Source organism: Oryctolagus cuniculus, chromosome 13, assembly GCF_051225735.1.
Source record: "Oryctolagus cuniculus isolate XC-2025 breed Fujian yellow rabbit chromosome 13, ASM5122573v1, whole genome shotgun sequence".
In the NCBI taxonomy this organism is placed as follows: Eukaryota; Metazoa; Chordata; class Mammalia; order Lagomorpha; family Leporidae; genus Oryctolagus; species Oryctolagus cuniculus.
The window spans coordinates 95,661,550-95,676,194 of record NC_142879.1 but is presented as its reverse complement, the minus strand read 5'-3'; the positions used below and the strand labels follow the sequence as shown (position 1 = coordinate 95,676,194).

The 14,645-nt window shown below is 39.2% G+C and overlaps 1 pseudogene; it reads left to right on the top strand.

Moving 5' to 3' along the window:
- LOC149122762 (large ribosomal subunit protein uL3-like) overlaps positions 1-14,002 on the top strand; it is a 35,278-nt pseudogene extending 21,276 nt beyond the window's left edge.
- Positions 14,003-14,645: the final 643 nt, after the last annotated feature.

Here is a 14,645-nt window from a genome sequence, read left to right as displayed (position 1 = left end):
ATGGGACTGGCTTTTGAAGGGCATTTTCATTGATTCCATGTCATAGCTATTGTGAATTGAGCTGCAATAAACATTGAGATGAAGACAGTTCTTTTATTTGCCAATTTAATTTCCTCTGGGTAAATTCCAAGGAGTGGGATGGCTGAGTTGTATGGTAGGGCTATATTCAGGTTTCTGAGGAATCTCCAGACTGACTTCCATAGTGGCTTTACCAGGTTGCATTCCCACCAACAGTGGGTTAGTGTGCCTTTTTCCCCACATCCTATGCAGCATCTGTTGTTAGTTGATTTCTGTATGTGAGCCATTCTAACCAGGGTGAGGGGAAACCTCATTGTGGTTTTGATTTGCATTTCCCTCGTTGCTAGTGATCTTGAACATTTTTTCATGTGTCTGTTGGCCATTTGGATTTCCTCTTATGAAAAATGTCTATTGAGGTCCTTGGCCCATCTCTTAAGTGGTTTGTTTGTTTTCTTGTGGAGTTTCTTGATCTCTTTGTAGATTCTGGTTATTAATCCTTTATCGGTTGTATAGTTTGCAAATATTTTTTCCCATTCTGTTGATTGCCTCTTCAATTTCCTGATTGTTTATTTGTAGTACAGAAACTTCTCAGTTTGATGCAATCCCAGATGTTAATTTCGGCCTTGACTGCCTGTGCCTCCGAGGTCTTTTCCAAGATGTCTTTGCCTGTGCCTATATCATGTAGGGTTTCTCTGATATTCTCTAAAAATTTGAGGTTATTGGGTCAGAGATTTAGATCTTTAACCCGTGTTGAGTGGATTTTTGTGTAAGGTGTAAGGTATGTGTCTTTCTTCATGCTTCTGCATGTGGAAATCCAGTTTTCCAGGCACCATTTGTTGAATAAACTGTCCTTACTCCAGGAATTGGTTTTAGACGCTTGGTCAAATAAAAGTTGTCTGTAGATGTTTGGATTGATTTCTGGTGTTTCTATTCTGTTCCATTTATCTATCTATCTGTTTCTGTACCAGTACCATGCTGTTTTGATTATAACTACCCTGTAGTACGTCTGGAAAAATAGTATTGTGATGCCTCCAGCTTTGTTTTTTTGTAGAAGATTGCTTTAGCTATTTGAGGTCTCCTGTGACTCCATATGAATTTCAGCATCATTTTTTCCAGATCTGAGAAGAATATCTTTGGTATTTTGATTGGTATAGCATTGAATCTATAAACTGCTTTTGGTAGAATGGACATTTTGATGATATTGATTCTTCCAATCCATGAGTATGGAATATTTTTCCATTTTTTGGTATCTTCTTCTATTTCTTTATTTAAGATTTTGTAATCCTCATCATGAAGATCTTTAACATCCTTGGTTAAGTTTATTCCAAGGTATTTGATTGTTTTTGTAACTATTGTGAATGGGATTGATCTTAGAAGTTCTCTTAGTAGTGTTCATTGAATCCCCTAAATAAAGAATCATATCGTCTGCAAAGAGAGATGGTTTAACTTCTTCCTTCCCAATTTGTATCCCTTTAATTTCTTTTTCTTGCCTAATGGCTCTGGCTAAAACTTCTATTACTATATTGAATAGCAATGGTGAGAGTGGGCATCCCTGTCTGGTACCAGATATCAGTTGTAATGCTTCCAACTTTTCCCCATTCAATAGGATGCTGACTGTGGGTTTTTCATTGTATTGAGGAATGTTCCTTCTATACCTAATTTTCTTAGAGTTTTCATCATGAAAGGGTGTTGTATTTTATCAAATGGTTTCTCTGCATCTATTGAGATAATCCTATGGCTTTTCTTCTGTAGTTTGTTAATGTGGTGTATCCCATTGATTGATTTATGAAGATTGAACAATCCCTGGATACCAGAGATAAATTAACTTGGTCTGGGTGGATATCTTTCTGATGTGTTGTTGCATTCTATTGGCCAGAATTTTATTGAGGATTTTGGCGTCTATGTTCATGAGGGAAATTGGTCTCTGTCTCTGCTGCATCTTTTTCAGGTTTAGGAATTAAGGTGATGCTGGCTTCATAATAAGAATTTGGGAGGGTTCTCTTTTTTTGATTGTTCTGAAAAGTTGAGAAGAATTGGAGTTAGTTCTTCTTTAAATGTCTGGTAGAATTCCACAGTGAATCCATCTGGTCCTGGGCTTTTCTTTGTTGGGAGGGCCCTTATTACTGATTCATTTTCTGTCTCACTTATAGGTCTGTTTAAGTTTTCAATGTCTTTATGGTTCAATTTAGGTAGGTTGTATGTGTTCAGGAATCTATCCATTTCTGATAGATTTCCCTGTTTGCTGGCATACAACTCTTTGTAGTAATTTCTGATAATTCTTTTTAATTCTGTGGTGTCTGTTGTTACATTTCCTTTTTCATCTCTGATTTTATTGATTTGGGTCTTTTATTTTTTTAGTTAGTTGAGACAATGGTGTGTAATTTTGTTTATGTTTTTCAAAAAAACAGCTCTTCATTTAGCTAATCTTTTGTAATGTTTTTTTTTTTTTGGATTCAATTCTGTTGATTTCTTCTCTGATTTTAGTTATTTCTCTTCTCCTACTAGTTTTTGGTCTGGTTTACTGCAGTTTTTCTAGACCCTTGAGATGCATTGATAGCTCATTAGTTTGGTGCCTTTCCGATTTCTTGATGTAGGCACTTATTGATATGAACTTTCCTCTTAACACTGCTTTTGCTGTATCCCATAAGTTTCGATACATTGTGTGGTTATCCTCATTTACTTCCAGAAAGCTTTTGATTTCTCTTTTGATTTCTTCTATGACACATTGTTCATTCAGGAGCATGTTGTTCAGTCTCCATTTATTTGCATAAGCTCTTTGGATTCCTGAGTTGCTAATTTCCAGCTGCATTCCACTATGGTCTTACAGCATGCATGGTATGATTTCAATTCTTTTCAATTTGCTGATACTTGCTTTATGGCCTAGTATGTGGTCAGTCCTAGAGTAGGTTTCATGTACTGCTGAGAAGAATGTAAATTTTCTCTCTTGCACATTTTAGGATCTTTTCTTTATGTTTCACTGTGGTGAGTTTGATTATAATGTGTCATGGTGAGGATCTCTGTTAGTCATGTTTATTGGGGGTTCTATGTGTTTTCTGTACTTGGATGTCTCTTTCTTTCTCCAAACCTGGTAAGTTTTCTGCTAGTATCTCACTAAAAAGGCCTTCTAATCCTTTCTCTCTCTCTATGCCTCCAGGAACTCATAGAACCCAAATGTTGTGTTTTTTAATAGTATCCTCTAAATTCCCAACAATATTTTTTAGATTTCTAATTTCCTCTTCTTTTCTTTGGTTTGACTGTATACTTTCCTGTGCTCTGTCTTCTAAGTCTGATATTCTTTTTTCTGCCTCACTGATTCTGTTTTTATGGCTTTCAAATGCATTTTTCATTTGTTCTATCGAATTTTTCATTTCATTTTTATTTTTCTTCAATATCAGAATTTCATGTTCTGCGAAATTCCTCATTTCATTTTGATTCCTCCTTAAGATTTCATTTTCATGAGAGATTTTCTGTCCTTTCCTGTATGGATTTCTGTAGTTCATGCATTTGTCTTTGGTAACTTCTAAATGTTCTTATCATAAATTTTTGAAATGCATATCTCGCATTTCTTCTATCTCATCTTCTTCAAAATCTTGTGTTGGAGTGTCATGTTCATTTGGGAGCATCATGATGTCTTCCTTGTTCTTGTTTCCTCGGTTTTTGTGTTTGTTCTTTGGCATTGTGGAGATATTCTTTGGTTTCTTCTTTTTTTCTCACTGTGGTGGCTTTTCTCATTATACTATGACTCTAGATTAAGTGGGTTGTCTGCTTTTGGTGAACCTCTAGAGGCTTGTGGTGGGTATGGTCAGAGAGCTCTGTTCAGTTCATCAGGGTTAAGGGTGTGCCAAAGGTGACACGCCCAGGTTTGGGGTGGTAAATCTTCTCTCTTGCTATGTTTTTTTTTTTTCAGAAGGGAAGTAATTCTGCTCAGCTGAGCTATTCTCCTCAATGGCAGTCAGTGCCTGCGCACTAGCCCCAGTGGGTATAATATTTGTCTGCTCTGTCCCAACAACCACACAAAGGATCTGTGCAGTCCTCAGTGTAAGTTCAGATTCCCCTGCAATGTCTGTAACTGATTAGCCAAAGTCACCCCAATTTGTGACGTCTCCCAGTGAGGCTACTCCCATCTCAGCCACTGAGTTCTTCCCACATACCCTCAGTTGTGTTTTTTTTTTTTTTTTCACAGTCCAGGTTCATAAGCTCCACACAATCACTAGGTCTTAGTCTCCTGTTGTTTCTCCCCATCAGATTCAGGTTTTTTTGCTTGGCTGAGGGCAGGCACAGCCCTGAGCCAGCACAGCTGTTATGTATGTCCAAAATTGTGCCTGCTCTATTGTCTTGCTCGCCTTTGTAAGGTGAGTGGAGAGAGAGAATCGTGTCCTTACCAGTCCCTTTTATTTATTGCTCTTATCTCCTCTAGTTAGCCTGGTGAAATTTCCCCCACGGGGCTTCAAGCCTTGTTCCCTCTGGGCTTTTCCTGCCACTTTTCTGCCAGTGTCAGGCTACTGTGGTTTTGCCTCACCTCGCTTTCCAGTGCTGGTGCATAGACTCAGTGGCAGGGGTCCCGAGCCGTGGGCGCTCATGCTTTCCACGTAGGTCCACTGTGTCCCCCTAATCCCAGAAGAGTTTCCTCTGTAGTATTTTCCCTAACTCTTCCCTGAGACTACAGTATCTCCACTTTTATTAAAGTATCTTTTCCTGGACTATCACTGAGCTCCCTTTCTATTCCACCATCTTGGAGCCCTCCCCTAATTTGACATTTTCATGAAAATATATACTTGCTGCTACTTATTTTGTTAGGGTTTTATATTTTTATTATACTTATAGCTTATATGTTATGAGCAAAGCCCCAAAATCATATGTTGAGGTTTTAACCCACCATACCTCAGAATGCCATTTTATTTGGAGAAGAGAATATTTAAAATGATACCTGTGGTAATATGAAGTATTTAGGGTGGTCCTTAATCCTATATGATTGATGTCATTATAAAACAAGGGGATTGGGACACAGATCCCCCTCAGAGGGAGGTCGATGGAGGACACAAGGAAAAAGTGGCATCTAAATCCCAATAAAGAAAATGTAAGAGGAAATGAGCCTGCCAATTCCTTGATCCTGAACTTTGGCTTCTAAAATTCTCAAAATATAAAAGGATGTTGTTTAAGCCACCCAATCCAGAGTGCCTGATATATTAGCCCTGGAAAGCAAATCTAGCTAAATTTAAAGAAACAAATAGCACCACCAAGTTCATAACACAAAGCGACAAGATCTGTCCAACCTCGACCTATATTCAGATAATGATTCTGTAGGGTTTTCAGCACTTTTTCTATGATTTATCCCCATATATCTTTTCACTTTTCAGTTAATCATTAATAAACATTTTCTATTATAAATTGTATTATGCAAAAGGGAGATTTATCATATTCCACCTCTGCTTACCTCACTAATTGTAATATAGGGCAATATAAGCAACTCTCAATCTCTTTCTCCCAAGTTGACTATTTCACCATTCAGAGCTAAGAACAATGGTTACTTTTTTTACTGTGAGCATTTTATTTATTCTGGAGCTCACAAAATTTTTGTTCACATTTTTTTTCCTTTCATGGCTTCATGTTTTTCAGTCAGTCATCATATGGAGCCTTGGTGTGCAGCTTCATTTGGGAAAATGTGGTATTTCAGTTTGGGGAATGTTTTCTGAGTTTGACAAGAATTGTTAAATTCTGATTGCTATTTCTTGGATCTCTGATTCTGGAAATCATGATAATGTGATATATGTCTCCCTTGATTGAATTATACATTTCTTATTGGGAGATTATGTTTAAGTCAATCAATCATTATTATTTGGAAGAGGGAGACAAAGAGGGAAACAGAGAGGTAGATCTTCCTTCTGCAAGCACTTTCAAATGCCCAAAATAATCAGGTTAGACAAGGCCTAACTCAGAAATTTGAAACACACTCTGAGAATCCCATGTGGGTGGTAGAAATGCAAATACTTAAGCCATCAACTGGGCCAGGCTGCAGCTGGGAGATAGAAGTTTTCTTATCACGGCTACCTTCCAGGATTCCCATTAGTAGCAAGGTAGACTGGGAGCTGAGCCAGAACTCAAACCCAAGCCCTCTGATTTGGAAAGTTTTTTTGTACCAACCTGCATCTCATAGCACACCAAGTTAGGAGAGTATTCTATTATTCTATGTTTGAAGCAAGGAAAGGAAAGGAATGCAGATGACTTCAGAAGAGGGATGGGTCATTTATCCTTTTTTTTTATTTGACAGGTAGAGTTATAGAGAGTGAGAGAGACAAAGAGAAAGGTCTTCCTTCCGTTGGTTCACTATGGCCACTATGGCAAGTGCTGCACCCATCCAAAGCCAGGAGCCAGGAGCTTATTCCTGGTCTCCCATGCACAGAGCCCAAGCACTTGGGCCATCCTCCACTGCCCTCCCAGGCCACAGCAGAGAGCTGGACTGGAAGAGGAGCAAACGGGACTAGAACCCAGTGCCCATATGGAATGCCGGCGCCACAGGCAGAGGATTAACCAAGTGAGCCGCGGTGCCGGCCCCCATCCTTTTCTTAGAAAGATGATCAGGCAACTGAAATAAGAGACAAAGTGTTTTTCTGATTTTATGTGAAGATCCCAGACAACTGATGAGTAGCTGTGGACACCTTGTTATGCTCTTACATATGAAGAGAGACAATACTTTTCTACTAGGAACCAGTCATATAGTGAAGAGAATCAAGTTAAACCAGCACAATTTGTTTATGAAGACAAAGAAAGCCAGAAGGGCAAACACAGAATGAAAGTTGGTAGTAGAAACAGAAACCATATCATGTAAATGGTTCAGAACATTGATGAAGTTTTGTGGTAACACAGGCAGCTTATCAGTGAAGATAGTAAAACCAAAACTCAACCGTCCATCTGTGTGTGGCTGCCTTATAAACACAGAAACCATTGGGAATTAAAAATCACATTGGCATTGAAAAAGATGTGAATTAGGAACAATGAGATGCCATTTACTATTAATATGATTTATAATAAAGAATGACGGACATAGTGAGTGTTGACAAAAGAATATGGCAAAGTGGCCCAAAATTGGCTGAAAGTAAGGCAACTTTGTAAGACCACCTGGTAGAGCAATTCTCTGACACAATTAAAATTGGATGATAGGGAAAATTCACTTCTGTGCTTCTGGAAACTTCTAGATACTATATGGCATCAATAGAACAGAGTTATATAAAGATAGTCACTAACTTTGTTTATAATAAGGAATAAGAGAGTATAGAATAAGCTGTGAATTTCCATGTCACCATTATAAATTAGAATTAACTGGTTGGATTTATCCATTTATCTAACTAAGGATAAAGTTCACATGCATAATAGTTATGGAGAGAAGGATGACAAAAATAAATGAGGTGTTTAGCCTTTCAATGAAGATACTGGTTAGGACACCCACATCCCACAAAGAAATACCTTGGTTTGTTTGTTTGTTTCCAGGCTCCTGCTTCTTGCTAGCATGCATGCTGGGAGTAAGGGTATTGGGTCCAGTAATTTGATATCTGTCACCAATGTGAGAGACCTGGATTGAGTTCCTGACTGTAGGCCACAGTCCTGGCCCAGCCCTGACTCTGTTGGGTATTTGGAGAACAAGCCAGCAGCCAGCATTTAGAGTTTTCTGTCAGCCTACCTCTAAAATAAATATAATAAATAATTTTAAATAACATATTTTTACAAATGCCCTTTGCTTTTGGGTGACATTACATTCCAAAAAATCTATTATATGTTGAAAATACCATAAGTCAAAAATACATTTAATACATCTAACCATCTACACAACATAGCTTAAGCTTGCTTACGTTAAATGTACTCAGAACACCTACAAGAGCCCACAGAAGGGGAAAATCACCTAACAAAATCCAATTTTATAGCAGAATGTTGAATATCTCATGTGCATACACACAAAGTAGGTATTTTGCAGATATGATAGGATATCCCCAAACACTGGCAACACTGAAGCACATACTGTTTGCCCAATGACTGCATGACTGACAGGGAGCTGCAGCTCCCTAGGTGCAGCTGCTGCCTAGTATCCCAAGAGAGTATTATGTCACACACTGCTAGCCCAAGGAAAGATCAACATTCAAACTTCCAAATATTGTTTCTACTAAATGCCTATCAGTTTTGTACCACCATAGAATTAAAAAAGAAAACATTAATTTAAATCTCTTTAATTTGGGGCCACCTATAGTATATCTATGTTTTTATTCCATTTTTACAACTTGTATGTATATACACACCCATGTAAAGTATTAATTCTGTGTATGTGCTTGCAGAAGGAGAAAAACTGTATTCATGGTAACTTACATTAATGTCAAAATGGAGTTCATCTCTGGGAAAGGAGGAATAGAAAGCAATACAAAAATTCTAGGAAGTTTTATCTAGAAGGTTTTAGATCTTTAAAAATTAAGAGATAAGCAGCATATATTCATTTATATGAAGCAAATAATATTCAACATAGTTAAATATTAACATATATTTAACTATTAGTAGTGGCTATAGAGACATCTGTTGCTTAATTTGTTTTGAAAAGATACATACTACATTTAAAGAAATTTTACATGATTCATTCATTGATATTTTCATGCACGATTTTCTAGTTATGTAAGTAATGGTATTTTAGGGTCATACATTGGAAGATAAGTACCTGTAAAATTCAGCTAATGTGACGGGAATGTTGACTAAATTAACAGTATTTTTCCTGTCTGTACTTTTCAACTATTAGATTGAGTAATTTATATGATATTTATTGAGTACCATACACTTTCCCTTCAAAGCTAGACTGATGTGGATAATACCTGATGAATAGCACACTTTTTTTTAAGATTTATTTATTTATTTGAGAGGTAATGTTACAGACAGAAAAAGGGAGAGACAGAGAGAACGGTCTTGCATCTGCTAGTTCACTCCTCAAATGGCTGCAATGACTGGACCTGTGCTGATCTTAAGCCAGGAGCCAGGAGCTTCTTCTGGGTTTCCCATGCCATTACAGGGGCTCAAACAATTTGGGCCATCTTTCACTGATTTCCCAGGCCATAGCAGAGACCTGGATTGGAAGAGGAGCCACCAGGATACAAACAGGCACACACATGGATGCCAGCGCCACAGGCATTGTCTTTGCCAACTATGCTATAGCACTGGTCCCTCAGCACTCTATTTTTTTTAAGTTTTATTTATGTGTATATTTGAAAGTCAAAGTAACGCAGATAGAGGAGAGGAGAGAGAGAGAGAGAGAGGGAGAGAGAGAGAGAGGTCTTCCATCTGATTGTTCAATCTCCAATTGAAGTGCAATGGTGCAATGGCCAGAGCTGTGCTGATCCAAAGCCAGGAGCCAGGACCATCCTCTACTGCTTTCCCAGGCCACAGCAGAGAGCTGGATGGGAAGTGGAGCAGCTGAACTCAAACCAGCGCCCATATGGGATGCTGGCACTGCAGGTGGTGGCTTTACCCACTATGCCACAACGCTGGCTCCATGCTATTCTTAAGATTCAAATCTATATCCAGTTTCTGATAAGATGATAACCAGGTCCCCTTCACCTCAAGTGAATGTGAATTCCTGTCATCAGTTTCTGTGGAATAAAGTCTTGGTCAACATCCTTTCAGTTTCTTCAAAAATCCTAAATGGGGATGATGTTGTGGCTCATCAGGCTAAAACCCTGCTTGGGACATGGGCATCTCATATTGGAGAACACGTTTGAGTCCAGGTTGCTCTTCTTCCAATCCAACTGTCTCCTAATAAGCCTGGGAAAGAGGAGAAAGATGGCTTAGGAATTTGGGCCTCCTCCACCCATGTGAGAGACCTGGATGGAATGCAGAATGAACTAGTGGATGGAAGATGTGTGTGTTTCCCTTTCTCTGTGTCACCCTGCCTTTTGAATAAATAAATAAATCCTTAATAAACAAGCTAACCATTCATTAAAGACATGATTTACATATTCTTCATCAGTTGAAACATTTTCATACAGAATGATTTTTAAAATCCTCCACATAAGCAGTTTTTATAAGTGATGCCTACTTCACAACATCTTGTCATCATTCCATCTTAGCCAATCGGAGTCTATCATGTCCCCTTTCATATCAGCCTACACATTTCTGCCACTGAAGGCTATTTTTGAAGATTACAGCCCAAAGATTTCTTACTAATGTAGCACAAAGCACCTGGCTGCAATGGATTTGGTTAGAACGCTTCCCATTCTGTTAATCACATAAGGCAGACCAATTCAATAGGCTAAAATATTGTGTGGTTTGAACTCAGTTTCATAAAGACAGAACATAAAGATTTTAAATGTTTAATGAACGTTAGCATCTGTCTTTCTGTTTCTCCTTTGTTCACTCCTCCCGCCTTTCTCTTCTCTTCATTCCTTCCTTCCCTTCCTCCTCTTCTTCCATTAATGCATTTTTTCTCACTCTTTTCCTCTATCCTACCCTTCTCCTCCTTTGCTTTCCCTCTTTCTTCCCATTTTTAAAATATTTATTGAGCAGCTATGAGGCAGCTGGCCCTATAAAAAGAGCTTACAATAGAACAATGAACAAAACAGACTAAGTCATATTTTTCTTGGGGCTTATTTCTAGTGAAAAGCCTCAAGGCACTAAAAGAAAACCAAGACACACAAATAAAATAAAATGTGAGCAGAATAAAAAAAATGTTCAGGGTCACTAGTCATCAGGGAAATGCAAATCAAAACCACAATGAGGTTTCACCTCACCCTGGTTAGAATGGCTCACATACAGAAATCTACCAACAATAGATGCCGGCGAGGATGTGGGGAAAAGGGGACAGTAATCCATTCTTGGTGGGAATGCAAACTGGTAAAGCCACTATGGAAGTCAGCTTGGAGATTCCTCAGAAGCCTGAATATAACCCAACCATACAACCCAACCCTCCCACTCCTTGGAATTTATCCAAAGGAATTTAAATTGGCAAATAAAAGAGCTGTCTGCTGTCTGCACTTCAATGTTTATTGCAGCTCAATTCACAATATCTAATACCTGGAATCAAACTAAACCCCATCAGCAATAGCCTGGATAAAGAAATTATGGGATACGTACTATATAGAACACTGTGCCGCTATAAAAACAAAGAAATCTGGTCATTTACAACAAAATGGAGCCATCTGGAAAACATCGTGCTGAGTGAAATAAGCCAGTCCCAAAAAGAAAAATATCATATGTTCTCCGTGATCGGTGACAACTGAGCAACTAAAAGGAAACCTGTTGAAATGAAATGGACACTATGAGAAACAATGATATGATCAGCCCTTGTCCTGACTGTCGAGGAACAACTTATTGCTTTATCCCTTTTAGTATTTTTTTGTTCTATTAATACCATTTGTTGAACTCTGTAATTAACACACAATTATTCTTAGGTATTTAACTTTAACTGAAAAGTGATCCCTGTTAAATATAAGAGTGGGAATGAGAGAGGGAGGAGATGTACAATATGGGGGATGCTCAATCGTGAAAAACATGCCACGGGATTCCAATTCAATCCCATCAAGGTGGCATGTACCAATGCCATCTCACTAGTCCAAGTGATCAGTTTCAGTCCATAATTGATCATAATGATAGGATTAAGAGTCAAAAGGCTCACATAAACAAGACTAGTGTCTGCTAATACTGATAGAATTAAAAAGAAGAGAATGATCCAACATGGGAAGCAGGATACACAGCAGACTCCTAGAATGACAGATGTCCTAAACAGCACTCTGACCTCAGAATCAGCCCTTAAGGCATTTGGATCAGGCTAAAAAGCCCATGGGAGTTTTTCAGATATGGAAAGCCAAGGCCCTGTGGCAAGAAAAAAAAATGACCTAAATGAAAGATCTCTGTAAGTGAGATGCCAGCAGAAAGAATGGGCCATCAAACAAGGAGGTATCTTTCTCTGAAGGCAGGAGAGAACTTCCACTTTGACTTTGACCTTGTCTAAATAAGATTGGAGTTGGCAAACTCAAAAGGCTTCCATAGCCTTGGCAACTCTTGACAAGAGGCTCGGGTGATTACTGATGCCATAAACAAGAATGTCAATTGTTAAATCAACAACAGGAGTCACTATGCACTTACTCCACATGTAGGATCTCTGTCCTTAATGTGTTGTACTATGTGATCTAACGATATAACTAGTACTCAAACAGTACTTTATACTTTGTGTTTCTGTGTGGGTGCGAACTATTGAAATCTTTACTTAGTATATACTAAATTGATCTCCTTATATAAAGAGAATTGAAAATGAATCTTGATGTGAATGGGATGGGAGATGGAGTGGGAGGTGGGATGGTTGTGGGTGGGAGGGAGGTTATGGGGGACCACTATAATTGAAAAGTTTTATTTTGGAAATTTATATTTATTAAATAGAAGTTAAAAATGTGAGGGGATTTTCAAAATAGTTTATGGAAATGTTACATCATCTATTAATTCTATTTTTCTACTTGAGATTGTCTTGTAATAATGTGGTAGAATGTAATAGCTATGAAAAAACTAGAATAAGGCAAAAAGAATGGCAAGGACTCATTGACAAGACAAAACTCAGAGTAGGATACCATGAGGCCGCATGTCTCCAGGTCGGTGAGAAAAAGAGAGTCACAGAGGACAAACAGGCTGATAAATGGGATCAGACTGTGGGAACTTGTGGACTGGTACTTGGATATTATTCTCAATAGAAAGGGGGGATTTTGGACAGAAGTGACTCAGTATAACTTATGCATTAATAATATCCCTGTGGCCCTACCATGAGGCCTCACTGGTAGTTACCCCTCCAAGGCATGGGTCCCTGGGCTTCTTGCCTTGAAAGCTCAGCAACAGGCTTCAGGCAAAGGGAAAGAGCTTCCCAAGGATGATACCTACAAGCCTGTCTGTCTCATGGCCTTCCTGGGCTACAACGCTGGCATGACTCACATTGAGAAGTCACGTAATATGCCCAGACCCAAGGAGAACCAGAAGGAAGTGGTGGGAGCTGTGACCATTGTGGGGATAGCGTGGTGACTGTAGGCAATGTGGGCTTAGTGGAAATCTCTCAAGACTTCTGGAACTTCAGGGCCATCTTTGCCAAGTATGCTAGTGACGTGTGTAACAGGTGCTTTTATAAGGACTAGACTAAGTCAAAGAAGAAGGCTTTTAACAAACATTTCAACAAATGGCAGGATGATATTGGCCAGAAGCAACTATAGAGGGATTTCCACAGCTTGAAAAAATACTTTCAGGTCATCCACATCCAGATGCACCTATTTCCTCTATGCTGGGATATAGTACCACATGGAGGAGAGCAGGGACACTGTGGAAACACACACACACACACACACACACACACACACTGGATTGGTCTCAGGTGAAACAAGTGTTCAGTCAGGATGAGATTATTGATGTCATTGGGGTGACTGAGGGTAAAGGATATAAAAGTGCCGCCAGTCACTGACACAAGAAACTGCCCTGCAAGACTCACTGAGAGCTGGGCAAGGTTGTCAGTACTGGGGCTTGGCAGTCTTTGTGGCTGTCTCTGTGGCATGTGCTGATCCGAAAGGCTACCGACATTTTGTGGAGATCAACAAGAAGACCTACAGGACTGGGCAGGGCTACCTGAATAGGGACAGCAAACTGACCAAGAGCAATGCCTCCACTGACTCTGGTGTGTCTGCCAAGAGCATCAGTCTTCTGGGTGGCTTTGTGAAGTGTCCAATAATTTTGCTATGCAGCTATCAAGGCTGTGAGGTGGGAAACAAGAAATGAGTGCTCACCTTGCTCAAGCCCTTTCTAGTCCAGACCAGATGCCAGGCTCTGGAGAAGAAGTACTTAAGTTCACTGTTACCCCTCCATGTTTGGCCATGACTGCTTTCAAACTGTGGAGGAGGAGAAGGTGCTCATGGGACCACTTCAGAAAGATCTAATCACAAAGAAGAAGGAGCTGAGTGTCAGGCACAGATTGCACGACTGGTGGGACTCTCCATAAAAGCTACTTTGGAAGTGGGAGATAAAAAGATAGTATTCCTCTGGCAGCTGTGTTGAGCACAGAGTGCATATGCACATGTATCAAAGACAAGTCTGCTTGGAGACTACTGTGATGGTTCAGGAGTGGGATATGTTTGTACGTGTCAGGTTATGGTAGGAGTATTAGAATTCTGAGCATATTTGAAAAGTTGAGTACGTGGTATTTGATACTGGATTGGAAAGGTACTGTGATAGGGGAAGAGGAACCATGGATAGTTTCAAGATTTTTGCTCTGAGTAAACGAGGGGCTGAAGTTGTCCCTAACTGAGATGAAGAAAACTAAAGAACAGATACAGATGTCTTGACTGTAGCTCTGGGAATACAAGCTTGACCTCTATTTGGTATTGACATATACTTGAATATCAACATTATCCTTTATTTGAGGTGGATACATAACTCTGGGCTTTGTGACAAAGATTAAAATAGAAGTCCAGATATTTGGGGGAATTATTAGTATATAGATGCTAAAAAATACACACAAGACTGGATGTGATTATTAACCCACTGCGTATAACAGAAGCTCTCCAGGGTGAGCTCAGTTCATTCTACATCAACAATATAGAAGAAAATCGGGGGGAGGAGGGGAGAGTGTCTTCCTGGAATTA